We start from the raw sequence: 15,089 nt of genomic DNA, 5'->3' as shown, positions 1-15,089 counted from the left end.
CACTGGTACCCATTACTGAGGAATCTGGTAAGGAAGCCTCCATGGCCTTTACCTTTAATTCCACACCTTTTGTCTCAGAGGGACGGTCATCTACTCAATGTCAAGCTTCACTCTCTTCATCTAACAGCCTGGCATATTCTGTTTTGAACCACAGCAGGTCTCAACTTCCTCAACAAGTTTTGAATGTGATTATGGAAGCCAGAAGACCTAGTACACGTAAAGTGTATGCAGAAAAGTGGAAGAGATTTTTATTTTGGGCAAAGGATTTGGATGTTTCTGAGCCTAATTTGAGTGTGGCTCTTCAATATCTTACTGAGTTATTGGACAAAGGTTTGTCTTTCTCTTCCATTAAGATTCATGCTGCAGCAATTTCAGCTGACTATGATTGTGACCCACCATTGTTTTCTCATCCTTTGTTCAAGCAAGTTCTTAGAGGGGCAAAGAATATAAGACCCCCACGTAGAGCTCCTACTCCTGCTTGGGACCTCAATTTTGTGTTGGAGAAACTTACTCTACAACCTTTTGAGCCTCAAGGCTACTGCTGAATTGAAATACTTGTCATGGAAGACTGCTTTTTGTTGGCCATTACTTCTGCAAGAAGGGTTGAATTGCAGGCCCCTTATGGCGGTTGAGCCTTTTGATTTTCCATAAGGATAGGGTATCATTACGCACTAATCCTTCCTTTATGCCTAAGGTGGTTTCTAGTGTGGCTTTTAAACCAAACTATTCATTTGCCTACTTTTTATGCAGATCCCCAAAATAGGGGAAAAGATTTTGCACACTTTAGATGTACACAGGCAGTTGCGTTATTATTTAAGCAGGACTAGGGATTTTAGGCAGTCTCAGCAGTTGTTTGTTTCTTTTGCTTTGAGTTCTCAGGGCAAGCCTGTGTCAAAACAAACTATATCTAAGTGGATTGGGTTTTGCATTGCATTCTGTTATTCCCATCATGGCAAGGAGATTCCAGCTGGGATTAGGGCTCATTCCACTAGGGCTACTGCCACTTCAACAGCATTTCTAAGGGGGGTGGCAACTAAGGATATTTTGAAGGCAGCTACTTGGAGTTCAGTGCATACTTTCTCCAAGCATTACCACCTTCCTCTCTATTCTAAATCCAGGGCTGGTTTTGCCACTGCTGTGTTGCAGGGCATTTTGGCAGCTCCTGCTTCATTATAATTTAGCCATCCTCCCTTACCTCTGCTTTGGGATTCTACCCAAGTGTTAGGACTGCAGCAATGTGAGATGAAGAACATAGTACAGTTTTGTACCTACCATAAATGTAGATGTTCAAGATCCACATTGCTGCAGTCCAATCCTCCCTCCTTCCCCTCTGTGTTTAGGGGTGGTTGTGTGGGTGGGGTTCTATTTTGGTAAATTTGTATATATTGTACATATATTAGGTACAGGAGTGTTTGGTGTTTTTTGGTTTTGGCCTTATCTTTTTAGGGTCTTCTGACATCTGGGGCAAGAAAAGACTGAGGATATGACGTCAGTCATGCGCATTTGTACCCTGACGTCCTGATGTCAGACAAATGCGCCTTGACAGACGTCAGCCTTATACTTTGGTATTCGGGCCGACTGGGACAGCGGACTACCCAAGTGTTAGGACTGCAGCAATGTGGATCTTCGAACATCTACATTTATGGTAGGTACAAAACTGTACTTTTTGTGGATTCCACTTCCTGAAGTGAATATATATATATATATATATATATATATATATATATATATATATATATATATATATATATATATATATATATATTTGTGTGTGTGTGCGTGCATCAAATATTTTTTTTTTTTACATGTCTGCCTAATGAACATTTTTTCTGCCAGTCTGGTTTAAATGTGAATAATATGATTTCCTATTCTACTAATGCTACCTAATACTTCGGACTGAGTATTGGCTATCAATAGTAATGTAATGTAAACTTACATATATGTAAAAGTAATGTATGTAATGTAATTGTCTTGTGGAGCTTTTCTCCCCGGGCCTCCACTGAAAACGGGCCGACATGGCCCAGTGGACTGTCCCAGTCAACAAATGCAAGTAAATAAATATTAAAAAAAAAAGTATAAATATATATATATATATATATATATATATATATATATATATATATATATTTTTTTTTTTTTTTTTTTTTATTTTATTTTTTTTTCCTGTGCCCACTTTCCGTAAAATTTATGCCACACGTATTCGGAGGTCCTCAACAAAAACATACCCAAACAAAAGAGACCTGCGAGGCAAAAACACATGTGAACTCCACTGCCCACCACACCACACATACTCCACACACCTGTGTTTCACAGCCACTAAGGCTTAAACATAAACCCAACATATTAGTCATAGGGGACTCCATTGTGAGATACACAGATGTGCCCCTCACCAGGCTGGATAAGGAGAAAGTCATAGTTAGTTGTTTGTCAGGTGCCACAATCCACCATATCACCCATGCACTCTCTCAGCAGGTACCGTTATGACTCTGTCATAGTCCATGTTGGCGTGAATGACTTGCGTACCTCCTTAGACAATGTGAAGAGAGACATGATCGAGCTTGATGAATATGTGTCCCAGGCATGTATGTTCGTAGCCTTATGCAGCATTCTACCATCACCCAGAATGATGCCTCAGTACAAACAGAAAATGATTGACTTTAACAATTGGCTTAGATTCTGGTGTCATTCCAAGGGCATCCAGTACTTGACAGCCTGGGAAGACATGACTGACAAACCACGATGCTTTGCCAGAGATGGCCTGCATTTGCCACCCTTCAGCTTCTGGCAAAGGCTCTTTCCTCCACCATAGTGCCTTTTTTAGGCAATGCCATAAGGTCAAAACTACCAATATGAAAATTTCATCAAAACGGAAACTACAGCTCATGCTGCTAAACGCTAATAGTCTAAACATGAAACTGTACTCATTGCAAGCATTCTTAACCCTGGAAGATGCTGACATTTGTGCAGTCACAGAAACCTGGTTTATAGCTGCAGAGAGCATCCCAGCCATACCAGGTTACTCATCCTGTCATACATTCAGACCCCAATCCATGGGCAGCAAAGAAAAAGGAGGTGGAGTTGCAATATATATTAAAGACATGCACACCAGCAGACTGATAAAACAGCATGACACACTGGAGACAATCCACATGCAGTTAACCATTGACAAGTCCCCTATTCAAATCATGGCTAGCTACAGGCCCCCAACTTTGACCCCAGATGCCCAGTCCACCTATCTGGACCTCTTCAAATCTATCAAGATTCAACCCTTTACCCTACTCCTGGGTGACTATCCAACCATAGATTGGAAGAACTACTCATGCCGAAACACAAATGCCCAGAGATTCTTTGATTTTGTCAATGCAAATGCCTTTGACCAGCTGGTCAGCACTCCCACAAGAGGTGAAAATATCTTGGACTTGGCATCAACCAACATGAGTGACCACTGCAGCATCTCTACAGTGTCATCCTCCCTAGTAAGATCCGACCACAAAGCGGTCACTTTCAAAGTCACCATCTCCCCTGACCCCCCCCCCCCCTCTCGGCTATGGACAAACAAAAAACTTTTCCAAAGCTGATTACAACTTCCTGAGGGAATGTATAAACAGCTTCACAGCCCCCTCCCCCTCCATAGGAAATGGTACATTTGTCCATATATATAGTACTATATGAGCATTTATATAGCTGCATGGAGTCAGGAATACCTGAGTACAAATTCCTCCTCCTCAAGGAAAAGTGAACCTGTCTGGTGGGCATCAGCAATAAATAAACTCTATTATAAAAGGAAAAAAATTGCTGTCCAGGACCAAGAAGAAACATGTGCCCAATTGGAAGCAATCTCTCGTTACCATGAACAAGCAAATAGGAGCACTAGTGAAATCCTCCAATGCAAACTTCGAGTCCAAACTGGTCACATCTACTAAAGATAGTCATAAGGCTTTACATATGTCCGCAGTCTCAAAGGAAGCACTCAGATCTGCTCAGAACTGGTGATCAAGGACACCACATACACAAACGCTGTAGATAATAGCCAACCTGCTGGCAAACAGGTTCAGTGAAAACTTCACCCCTCTGTTCCCCCATCAGTAAATCAGGACATCCCCAGCACCTACCCCCTCCCCTTATTTCTAGGGAGTAAGTCATCATTGCCCTCTTAAAGGCAAAAAATATAGCCTCCATGGGACCCAATAACGTCCCAGGCTGCATCCTGATGAACTCAGGCAGGAGCTTGCAGCACCATTAGGCACACTAACCAAAATGTGAGTACCGACTTTGTCCCAGCCAAGTAGAGGAGAGCCACTGTCATCCCTTTGCGTCCACCGATCCAGAAAATTATAGACCCATCAGCCTAACTAACCTGATCTGCAAGGCCATAGAACGGATTGTCATGGACCTCATTAACAAGGACATTGGCAACATCCAAACACTCGATCCCAGTTTGGTTTCATCATGGGGAAGTCATGCCTGTTAAATTTGGTCAACTTCTTTAAAACATTCACCAAAGCCATCGACAAGGGGAAAACAGTGGACACCACCTACCTTGATCTGGCCAAAGCCTTTGATACTAATCCCCACTCAGGTATAATAGATAAATTCTTTCAACTACGCATCAATCTGTATGTTACTGGATGGGTAGCAAACTGGATCACTGATAGAACCCACCTAGTCAAAATAGGAGAAGCCACCTCGAGCAATTGACCAATAATGAACAGTGTATCCTAGGGATCGGTCTTGGGGCCAATGTTATTTGGGATATACTTTTCTGAGGTGCAGACCAAAACCAGTGGGCTATGGCTGACCAAGTTTGCAGATGACTGCAAGCTGTCACTGTCATCACTTCACCTAGTGATATGGACATCCAGCAAGAAGGTCTCACCCAAACAAACGACTGATGCCAGAAACATGGCCTCAAACTGAATGCCAAAAAATGCATCATCGACCTCTTTGGGGAGAGTGATGTCCCCACAAATTATCACATTAATAACAAGGTCCTAAGCAGGCATTCACTCGTGAGGGACTTGAGCACCCAGGTTGATAGCAAACTGACTTTTAACCACCATATTGCCTCCGTTGTACGGAAAGCTTTCTACATGGCCCCCTCATTAGTAACGGTATCTCATCCAGGGACAAGGTGAGCATAACATCCCTGTATTCTTCCCTTATAAGACCCATTATTGAGTACAATGCCCCTTTCGGCATGTGCCTCACAAAGCACATGCAGCAGGTGGAGATACCACAGAGGTTCCTTACCAGGAGCATCTAGGGCCTCAAACATCTACCCTACACAGATAGGTGACCATGACCCTCTACTCAGTCTCATACAGACTCCCCAGAGATGACCTCTGTCTGGCATACAAAGCAATCTCACACCTCTCCTTAATGGGACTGCTGCATATCTGCATGTCAAGCTCCACTCGAATAAAATGCACGTGCAACCTCGACCTGGTCTGTGACATCAATAGGACTTGTTGGCAGGACAGATTTGTGTCCCAGAGACTCCCCCTTCTTTAGAATAGACTCCCTCTCCATGTCAAGCACAGTACCTCATTAACCCTTTTTAAGTACAACTAGATAACTAGATGGGGAACAGAAAATACACCTCTGGGATTCTTCCGGTGTCTTTGCTGTACAGGGGTTTCGGCTGCTGACTTGTTGGAACATGGGCTACATTCTTGACTAGGCTTTTAAGGGCCTCAGGGTCAATAACCTAGTAATTTCCTATGTTCCTATGACCTCATTTCTCTATTTCTTATGTTATTCGTCTGCTTCCACTTTATGTGGACAAAGTCCAACCCACCGAGGATCGGAATTCCTGAACAGCATAAGTGGCCAAATAAACCCCACTTTTTAAAGTATTTTTATGCAAGGGGAAAGACCACTGTACCCCCCAAACGTATACCAACTCCAAAGTCACACCAACTTAAAGAACTGGAAAATTACCTCGGAAAGGGTATCACTGCTGGCACATCTCTCAACAAATGTTTTCCTGTGGTGGAGTTCTAATCCTCAGTGGGTTGAACTTTGGGCAAATGATGTTCGAGTGGTCAGTGTTAATCCACCTATAGATTACCCGATGAATTTCCTGCAATTTTCCTTTACAGGAAACACACTTTAACAAAATATTTTGTTCTGTACGCTAACTGTGTATCAAATGTTAAATTAAACCAGATTGTAAGTCTACACATAAGTTGTTTTCAGTCTTCCTTTACTACTACTCAAAGCTTAATCTGTCAACTAGCACTATTTATTTCTAGACAAGAATGCTTATGCGTTTGCTTGTTTTTAGATGTGTTGGAATCTTATATGCTTCTGTACGCATCACACTGTACAGTTCCTTGCCATGCACTCTTTGCTTTTACTGGAATTTTGATCATCTGTTTTGAATGGTATCTTATTTACCAGTGTATCAAGATAGGTCCTGCTGATATAAATACTGGATTCATTGTAAATAACGTGGCTTTATTCTGCAGCACTGATGCTGTACTTCGTTTGTTAAATAAATTGTATTGCTGTTTATAATATCTGCATCTTACCATTTCTGAATGTTCTTTGATATGGACATCGGACTACTCATGTCTATATACCTATATATATATAATATATATATATATATATATATATATATATATATATATATATATATAAATATATATAGATCTAGGACATTTGCTCGAATGAGCAAACGTCTGAATCCATAATAACCTAACACAGTTTAACAAAAGCGCTTTTATCGAAAAAGCGCTTTCGTTCAAGCGTGTTAAAAAAAAAAAAAAAAACACTACATTAACATTTTAACAGGGGGGCTTTGCCTCCCTGCACCCCCATGTGGGGGGCTGCGCCCCACACACCCCCCTGCTTTAATATTCTCCCTCTGAGACCACACTACAGTGGGGAAAAGGGAAATTTCCCTTACCTGCACCATAGTACAGCCTCGGCAACAGGCATACTTACGCGAAAGTGCTTCTTCTGTGAAAAGCACTTTCGTGTAAGTATGCCCGGCCGTTTGGGTTTCGGTCATTTGCTCATTTGAGCAAATGTCCTGAACCTATATATATATATATATATATATATATATATATATATATATATATATATATACATACACACACACACACACACACACACACACACACACACACACACACACACACACACACACACGTGTGCACACACAAATGTATAACCATATATCTCTATCTAGCTCTCTCCATATATATATATATATATATATATATATATATATATATATATATATATATATATATAATTTTGTCTAAATAAATCAAACATATTTATTGATTTAGTTAGCATTGCTTTTTGCCATGAATCCTTGTTTCACTGGATCTAATATCAGTCTGGGCTTCAGCTTTCCAAAATTCTTTTTTAGGCAATGATTCCATGATTTCCGTACAGCTGAGGTCAATGTGACAGACTTAATAGTTTGTATCCTTTCTCCTGCTTCCATTCTTGTAAAAGAGTCACAGCTAGCCTTTTATAATCTTCAGGAGTTGTACCTGTCCTCCCCTGATTTGTTATGTTAGGTAGTATTAATTTCCCTCATTTGTTTAGCATTCTACATGAAAAGCAGTCAGGCCTCTGTGACTTATCTGCGGTGTTTCTTCATGACCTTTCCCACTGTGAAGAGACTCGGCTGAACCTCAGTCCCTTTATACCCAACAGACATACAGAGTCTTTGTCTTCTTCTTTCGGCTTTTCCCGGTTAGGGGTCGCCACAGCGGATCACTGTCCGCTCATGATTGGCAGTGGAGTTTTATGGTGTCGAGTTGCCAGCCCAGTGCCCAACCTTCCACAGAAGGCACACACATGCACGCACTTATGCCTGTGCCCAATTTAGTGTGTCCAATCCACCTACAGCATGTCTTTGGGATGTGGGTGGAAACCGGAGCACCCGGAGGAAACCAACGCGACCACAGGAAAGACATGCAGACTCCGCACAGAAGGCACCCCAGCCAAGGATCGAACCGGGGAACCTCTTGCTGTGAGGCGGCAACGCTAACCGCTGCACTACCATGGCCGCCCCCAACAGACATACAGAGTGAATGTGAGAAATAGCTCATTTTTACCCCCTGTGAATAGTAGGAAGAAGTATTTAACAGCGACAGCCTCATCCCATCTGTAAAAATAGGAAAAAGGGGTTGTGGATGGATTCTTCATCAGCCTCTTTTGCTACCTTGTTTGTTTTTTTCTTTCAGTATTGTACCTTTTGTCCTCCTTTGTTTCCTCTGTTTCCTTAAAAGATTTATCACCCTTTTTGACTAAACCGTCTGTCTTTTCCAAATACTGAAACTTTGATTTTCTGCATTCCTTTTCTTCTTACTAACGCTGTAATTGGCATTTGTTTGTTTTCTGTTTTTGTGTTTCCATATGTTTTTCTTTCACCTTTGATGCTGCCTTATTTGTGAACTGCAGTGATTTTTTTATTCATTTATTTCCTGATTCTTATTTCTTTCACACACAGACACGTTCCTTCTGTGATGGATATACCTGATCTTGGTTCTATTAAAAGTTTTGCATTTAGAAACCTTCTCTTCCATTTATTGTATGAAATGTGACGTATTCTGTTAGCACTTGTTTTATAATGCGTATAACTGTTATTTGTAGACTGTGAGATGTTTTACTCTACATTATTTTCACTTCTTAAAACTGTTAATTCTTGTTGTTCTTGTAACTGCCTAGACTGCCTTGAAATTGGTTCTTAGAGCTCAGTGTTCTACTTTAATTAACAAACAAAAATAAAATAAATAAATACAGAAGTAATAAGTGGTACATTTTATGTATCCCTGGTGTTGTTCCATATTACCTTCATACCTGCTCACTACAGCTTTTCTCTGGCACTGTTCCAGTTTGCCAAAGTATGGCCCACTAAAATACATACCCATCACTTTTGAATGGCCTGAAGATCCTCTTTGCCCAGTCATTTGAAAATATGAAGCCCTAAAGTTCCTTTTCTCATTTACGTTCCAGTCCTCAGTGAAGACAAAACCTTGAGCTCTGCACCCTAGCCTCACCAAAACTGTGGAGAGGTTTACCTCAAAGAATATTAGTATGTGCTGTTTGTCTTAAGTGTCTCCCCAATTCTGCACTCTTTCTTTACCAGTATGTCCCTTTCCTAGCCAAGTCATTTGTTTGTAGAAGAACAGTAATGCCCAATACCTTTCTTCGTGCAGCTGATTTGATGATCCTAAGAGCTGACTCCCTGTATTCCTAGTGATTGCAGCAGCAGTAACCTAGCTTTCCTTCCTCCCCCACCACCATTTTTACCTTTCCAACAATGGAATGCCTCATCACATGGTGCTTCCTTCTCCTGTGGTATCTCACGTCAGCCTCCTGTCTGTCACCTCTGTGGAGGTCCTATCATTGTCCTTATTCTGCAGTGTCTATACCTCCCAAGGAGGACGTACCTGTGCCAGGACAGCAGAATCATTGTATGAACCTGTGAACCTATAATCTATGAACCTATGTTAATATATAGGGGAAGAAAATGCTTTTCCTTCACAGCCTGCATATCTCCAGAGTCCATTTTCTTTTCACTGATCTTCACTCTTCACTTCTTGCACAGGGATAGTGACCTTTGGGGTTTCTGAGTGGGAAATATAGTCCCCCCCAATCCAAGCTATCTCTGCCTGGAAGTGAGAAATCTGTTTTCTCAGCCCAGTCTGGCTGATGGGACATTAATGTTCCCTCCAAAATGTCGTCTAGCTCTGTGGTGTAGAGAAATGAAACCTTGACTCCAAAACAGATGATTTGAGTTTTACTGAGGCTCAGGTGCTGTATAAGCCAGGCAGAGAATGGGAAAGAGCGACATTTGTCAGCTTCCCCATTCCAGGAAGGAAGGTGGGGCTGCTGATTGCAATCTGGACCTTCCCCATGATGGGACAGTGCTTTTGACTGCATGTCAGATTGCCAGGCATCGGTGGGGGTGGGGTGGGGGCTGAAGGTAATTGACTGCATGTGGTGGTGATGATAGTGACCCCTGCCAAGTTAGCATTAGCAAAAAAATCTAAGTGGTTGTTTTACTAGTGCTGTACTAAGATATCCTGATCTCCTCAATTTCCATCTTCCACTAATGCTTACACTCAAACAGTTCCTCCATCACCTGTCAGAGGGACCCAGGTCCAAAGGGGCAAGTCACATAGGTGTCAGTAAGATTTTATAGCAGAATCGTGGACGAGCTCAGAGACACAGGATGACTGACAACTATGAGGAACAAAATGTTTGTTTCACTGCTAACTTTTGTTTTAATTGCTTCTCGATGTCTACTTTTAAATTTGTTTAAATTTTCTCATACGAGTTTTCTAGTTATTATTTGTCCAGTAGTTTAGTTTAGTGTGCTTACTTATAATAACAATATTTATTCAAACCTCCAAATACCAGGGTGAAGGTTACAGCTGTATTGAGTTTCTTTTCTGTATAAAATCTTTTCTTATTCCTAAGCAGGAAGTTTAAGCTATCTTGTAAAAACCTTGCACTGTAAAGAAATAGAGATGACCTATGGAGAGAGGTAGGCAGTAGTTTGTGGGTAATGCAATTTACTTAAAACCGAATAATGGATCAAAACAAAAAGATTGTGTTTTTACAGATTTTTTTACTCTGCCAAATTCAAGAGTGACAGTCCTAAACTCTTACAGCATATGAATTATTTAGTCCTGTTTACTTTTACTGATTGGTGGCTGGTCCAGGAACTCCAAAGAATTGTCTGATGTTAAGAACTTTCCTGTATTTAAGTACCAACATGAGCAGACATTTATCAGGTTATGGGTTTGCTGTTTTACTCCTTGATTTCTAAGTCTTTATTCTTTTAGGATCATAGGAGGTTAGTAAGCTAATGACCCTGGGGCCCTTACAAGCCTAGCCAAGATTTTATGCCCAAAAAGAAACCTCAGTCAGCACCTGTCACCCCTTTCAAAGTGGGTTTTGCAACAGATGAGAGAATTGCTTAGACATGGAAGTATTTTGTTTTACTTTCCATGCATACAGTGACTGTTATTTTGACATACTGTTATGGCTTTCTTTCATTTTTATGGATTCCTGGTATGCTTTCAGCTGACCTTCTGATGTACATTGTTTCACCTATGTTCCTAACTTAGTGCCCACATTACTGCCGCCTTGGCGTCAGGCTCCGTCTCACTGATCAGCGGGTCAGGAAAGAGAAATCAAAACACAAAGCAAAACTAGCAGCTGACACTATCATATATGCTGTCCTGTGTCCAGAGCTTTTCCTAGGCTCTACCCTCACCCCCATGATGTAGTGATATTTTATTGTGAGGCTATCCAAGCAGTGAGGCAAGACCTGAAAGGAAGAATCTGCCATAGGGCAACCCACCTTCTTGGCCATCCTGCATGTTCAACCCAGAAAGTACTCCTAAGTCATGGCCTTCAGTAGCGCAGTCTAACTATAACGTTTTGACATTTCTCACCAGAATAAGTCATACCTGTTCTCCCTGCAACTCTGAGGAGGAGGGAAGGTCTCAACCTCACAGATACGAGGTAAAGTGTTTGATTCTGACCCCTGGTTATTGGCTAGGCTTGTAATAGTCTGCAGACTGATCGCCTAGTATTTACCAATGAACCCATTACTCACCCAAGTCACCAGGAGTTTGCTTTCAAATACCCCTCCCGTATATTATTTTATTTTTATGTCAGTTTTTTTGTGCATAAATTATTTAATTTGTTGAATTAAATCAATAGAAGTTTCATTGCCAGTAACGCTGTGGGCCAAAATAGTAATGTTATGTAAGATAAGAAAGTGCACCTTTGTTTATGGCCGTCTGGTATACCAAATGAAGACAAGTGCTGATTGTTAATGCTCTGAATTTGAAATGAAGAGCCCTTGTTTACTTTTATAGTCTAAGAATTAAAGTTTCCAGCTTTAGTACTTTTCATGGTTGGCATTACTTGGTCTCATTCTGTTTAATTCAACTGAGCAAATTACTGCATTATACTTTTTCCGGATTTATATTCATATTCGTCTTTTGGAGATTACAGAAATAGCTACCCCCTGAAAAAAAAAAAGAAACATTCTTTCATGCTCATTTAGGATTTGTAGTCCTCAGTTTCAAATCATAAAATGGTTGCAGATGATACAGAGATACACTTCAGTTTGCCCTGACTGGTTAATTTATGCTGGAACTTTAAGATGGTGAGCTGTCTGCAGACTACCATTAACTTGAAGATTTACCAGTAAAGAATATCGTGAACATATGACGTTTCAGAACTCTTCTGATGGAAGTTTGGATACACAGTTCTAAATCTATTTTCCTTATTTCGTCTGAGACTGTAATTAAGAACAAATAACAGGTGTGCTGCTGTGATTTTCCCATAACGTATTTAGTGTTGTCACGCAATGTAGCCAAATGACTTGGTGTCCCATGGGAAGTGCATAAATCCCAAAAGTAGACCATGTTAAGTAAATAATACATTACTACTATTTTTGTATTTTGTAAATTGTATTTCTCACCTTTGGTGCTGTTATGGTATTTTACTAGGGTCACATAATGCCTGCTGAGTGATAAAGCTGTATGGTTATGCCACCTTTATGTATAATTTGTTGTATTTCTCAGTGTGTTAAAAGTTTTATTTCTGTTGAAACTTAACTGCATGAGACAATATAGTGAGGTGCTGAAGTCTGTGCATGGATGTTTGACTTTGAAATGGCATTAGTCGTTACTCAGAGACCCTGCACAAGTTTTTCCAATTGGGTTTGTGAATCACCTCTGAAATATTTTTTGTCTGTGTTACCAATGAAATGAAAAAAAAGATAATTACTAATATTACCTCTTTTTGGTTAAGTAATCATCTTTTCGGTCAGATTGTACCTGTGTGTGCAGTTTCTAAGTATCTGGACTCTTTGAGCGATTAGTTTTAGTCCTCGAGAAGTAAAATTAGTGCACATAATAGGTAAACCAGCTTCCTTGGGACTGTCTGCCATATGTAGCCTAAAGGTTGCCATAATACTGTTGTAATTATTTCAGAACAGTGCCATAGTACTGTAGTAATTGTTTCAGAATGGTGCCATAGTACTGTAGTAATTATTTCAGATCAGTGCCATAGTACTCTAGTAACTATTTCAGAACAGTGGGCTAGAGAGGAGTTTGTGGAATAACAAACAGTGAGGCATTGCTTTGAGATTTTTGTTTCCCTTAATGTAGAGCTCAGATCCACTACAGTTTGTAGAAGGGAAATTCCCAGGAAGAATATTGAACGTCTAACACATCAAAAGTTACACCCACAAAAACTGCAAATGTTATTTTTGTGTAGGAGAACAGGAGTCTGAACCTGGCAAGGAATGAAACTTCATCACCACCCTCCCTACATGTACCAGTTTTACAACATTGAAGTAATCGCCCAGTAAAAGTACAAAAGGGCTCGTATAACTTAAATCTTGTTGTAGCTGACCCAGTGTATGGGCCAGATTCCAAAAGAGTTTCCCTCAGCATAGATCTGTCCTGATTCTGAAAGACTTGCTCTCAGTATAAGTGACTTGGTGTAAGGCCTATCTGTAAACAGGCTTACACTTGGGACCGGATTTCAAAACACCTACTCTCAGTGTAAGTGGTCACTTACACTGAGAGCAAGTCTTTTGGAATTGGGCCCTATGTGTAATATCAATCCAGGAGTTGAAGTTTTGATGAGTTTGACTCATGGAGTCTCCCTCCTGAGAATTTCACTTCAGTTACTTGTGCATTTCCTGCACGTGCTCTGATTTCACCAGTAATATGTTCTGTGACTTAAAAGTGACACAGAATCATAGTATTTGCTTCCAGTTGGTTGCTTCTTCACGCTATACCTAACTTTACAATAAAGTAGATAACAAGAGAGAAACTGACAACGTTAATGTATAGTGTTTGTCATTAAGTCATGCTGCTTTGCTGATTGTTTTTTTCTGATGTTATTCAGGAGTTCCCAAATGTAGCAAAAGGCCAAGCATTTGCCAGTACAATACAATTCAGTGTTAGGGCACAGTCGCATTGACATATACACAGTTGGTTACATGGCATAGAGGTTTAAAGCCCTATGACCTAGGCAACCTAGATAAGCAGACTGGGGGCATGGGGGGTGGGAGTGAGTGCCTGGGAAGTATTTATATTGCTCAGTCTGTTGAGCAACTTTTGAGTGATTGTTATGACAGCTAATAAAAATGCTGATCTGATTGATATAGTTGGACATCAAAATAAGTAATATGTGCTGCAATTATAAAGCAAACTTGTTTTTCTAATACTTTGCTAACTTCTAATACTTGACAAGTGCATCATCCATAGTGTTTCCACTGCTGTAATCAGTGAGCTAACACTGGATCCACTGCAAATTAATTGGCAGACCTGAGCCCTGCATTAAATAAGTATTTGGCGAATCACAGGTCTAAGATAGTTTAGCTAATCCCTAATAGTGGAAGGTACCTGTGTGCGACTGCCATCTGGTGGCAGACTAAAGTACTGCTTTCAGATAACTTGCAGATTACTACAAAAGAAACTGGCTGCTGTCAAATTCCTCGATATGTCAAATCACTGTAACTTTAAACAGTTCTTTTTTTAAAGATTATTTATAGTTTATGGTATTATGTAAAAGGTATGCTTATTTGTTTGGATTTCTTAAGGATGTGCAGTATTTTTTGCCCTCCAATGCCCACTAAAATGATATGGAGAAAAAGGAGTCATTCTAAGAGGATCCAGTATCTGTCAGTCTGGGATAACATGATCGACAGACCTCGATGCTTTGCCAGAGATGATCTTCCTCTGTCACCCATGGGATTTCGCCTTTTTTAGGCAATGTCTCAAGAACAAAATTCCCAACATAAAAACTCCATCTAAAAACAACCACAAGGTTATGCTGCTAAACACTAGGAGTCTTAACTTGAAACTGCACTCACTGGAAGCAGCCCTCACCTTGGAAGACGCAGACATTTGTGCAGTCACAACGACCTGGTTCAAGGCTGCACTGGGTTACACCTCCTTCCACACGTTCAGACCACAGACTGAAGGTGTGAAAACTAAAGGAGACACTGTATCAATATTCATTAAAGATAAATACACCTCCAGGTTGGTTAAAAAGTATGATTCCCTGGAGATACT

At 40.6% G+C, this 15,089-nt stretch overlaps 1 protein-coding gene across 1 annotated transcript in view; it reads left to right on the top strand.

The window, feature by feature from the left end:
* ANKH (ANKH inorganic pyrophosphate transport regulator) overlaps positions 1 to 15,089 on the top strand; it is a 1,474,332-nt gene that overhangs the window by 1,141,725 nt on the left and 317,518 nt on the right. The gene's annotated exons all lie outside the window — the stretch shown is intronic.

Source organism: Protopterus annectens, chromosome 3.part0 (genome assembly GCF_019279795.1).
Source record: "Protopterus annectens isolate FY-2018-M chromosome 3.part0, PAN1.0, whole genome shotgun sequence".
Lineage (NCBI taxonomy): Eukaryota > Metazoa > Chordata > Ceratodontiformes > Protopteridae > Protopterus > Protopterus annectens.
The sequence above is the reverse complement of the archived record's forward strand: the minus strand, read 5'-3'. Positions and strand labels throughout refer to the sequence as shown.